Raw genomic sequence first — 2,380 nt, forward strand, 5'->3', positions numbered from 1 at the left:
CTAGCCGGGCGAGGTGGCGGGCGCCTGTAGTCCCAGCTACTCAGGAGGCTGAGGCAGGAGAATGGCGTAAACCTGGGAGGCGGAGCTTGCACTGAGCTGAGATCCGGCCACTGCACTCCAGCCCGGGCGACAGAGCGAGACTCCGTCTCAAAAAAAAACAAACAAAAAACAACAACAACAACAAAAAAAATAAAATAAAGAACTTAACTGGACGTGGTGAGGCACACTTGTAGTCCAAACTACTTGGGAGGTTGAGGCAGGAGGATTGCTTGAACCCAGGAGTTCAAGGCTGCAGTGAGCCACGACTGTGCCACTGCACATCTGCCTGGGTGAGAGTGAGACCATGTCTCAAAAAATAAAAAAGCAAGCTGGATAAACACCCTAGTGAGGCAGCAGTGTGTTCTATCCCAACATACTCCTCCAGGGCTCTTATGAGTTACAATTCTCAGCCTGAGCACAGTATTTCTTCCACATACTAATGTGTTTTGCTTTATCTGCTGATATTTTGAGTGTCTGGAGGTAACAAAGAGTAGGGATGGCATTATTGTATCTATAAACATTATCTACTCAGTATTTAGGAGGGGCAATGGGAAACAGAGGGATTGTATTATTTCCCTGTTAAACGGGCAAAGAAAAGTGCTCAGCTAAAATAAAACATACTAAAGAGTAAAGAGAATTGGGGTGAGAGGCATGGGGGGCAGGAACAGAACTGAAATGGAAGCAGCAGAGAGAAGTGTAAAGAAAGGTTCAGAGTTGAACTCAGCCAGGGAGAGATGAACAGAGGTCTCTTGTTTGGTGGGAGACACACACACTCACACACACACACACACATTCTCTCCCTCTCTCTCTCCCCTTAACTTTAAATGAAGTCCTCAGACTTCTTTCCTTTCCTACTAACAGAATATTCTATTTTGTTGGAACCTTGTTAAATGCGTATCTTACTTTTATGCTGTTTTTGAAAGCAGTTATTTAAAAAAAGATGCTATGGGGTTTTTTAAAAACAGTATAAAATCATATAAAATGACTAAAACTAAATGTTAGAATATTTCCATAAGTTTAAAATTAACAGAATATACATTATTGATGTTACAGAGACAAATTGAATTTGAAAAAAATAGAATGACAGGTAAGTATTTTCTTATTTAGAAGATGTTTTAGTCTAAAAAAAGCATTTTGAAAGCTTTCCTTAAGGTAACTAGGACAAAACACTTTTGTACAAAAACTGAAAAAAGCATGAAAACAGGGCAAACATACAATTTTTAAACTAATGGAAGAAAATCTGAATCTTCCTGTAAACTCCTAGAAAATCAGAATCTTCTGTAAACTCCTATGAAGGGTTACAACGACACATAAATTTTTATCTAAAGCAGTGGATAGCACTGTACCATTTACACAGGACATACCCAATATAATGTTCTTTAAAAAGGCATGACCAGAGACATGAAGACAATCTTCAGTTTTTAAAATTTTATCACTTTATGCCTCTATTTCCTAGAAAAACACTGAAAAAATTTTTTATTCTTATTCCATAATAAACCAGATCACTCTACCAAATTATTTACGTAACTTTGTAATAACTTCGGAACATATTATCTGTTCCATATCTAAGAATGTTTAATAACTTTCTAGATAAAAAAAGTATCATGAAAATTATCCTTTGGAAACTGTTTTTTTCCCCTGTAAAATTGTATTGCAAGCCCTTCTTGCTAAAGGCTCACACAGTGAGATGAGACTGCCACCATGTGGGATAAGCATGCATCACAATAAAAAATATATATTTCAAAATCAAATAATCCTTCAGTGTAATAAGAGAACTACCACATCTTTTATTCTAAAACACAATAGAAACAGTGGTAAGTACTGTTTGGTCTTCTTTACATTTTTCAAGATTCATTAATTTGATACTCATTTTTGGTACAAGTAGCTGGACACTGACATTCTGTGGAAACTATCCACATCCTTGCTACTCAAAGTATGTTCCAAGACCAGCAGCATCTATATTAGCTTGAAGCTTGTTAGAGATGCAAAATCAGGCCCCACCTCAAATGCACTGAATCAGAATCTGTATTTTAATATGATCCCCAGGTGATTCGTGTACACACTAAAGGCCAAGAAGCATGCAATTAGATTTCATTCCTATTTCTTACTCTCACCCTGTCTCCTTTACTCTCCATCCACCCAACACAGGGGTAGGTGTTTTTCACCAAAAACTCCAGATAGTCAAGAAAAATATAGTTGGTGTTACCCGAGTTATACGATTAGCTTCACTTTCAGTAAATGTGGAAATCTATTTTTTATCAATTATTTTCTTGGGTTATTAATAGATTAATTCCATAATTCAGAAAAAAATTAGAACAAATTTTCCAGGAAAAAGGGCTTC

This window comes from Colobus angolensis, unplaced genomic scaffold (assembly GCF_000951035.1).
Source record: "Colobus angolensis palliatus isolate OR3802 unplaced genomic scaffold, Cang.pa_1.0 Scaffold493, whole genome shotgun sequence".
In the NCBI taxonomy this organism is placed as follows: Eukaryota; Metazoa; Chordata; class Mammalia; order Primates; family Cercopithecidae; genus Colobus; species Colobus angolensis.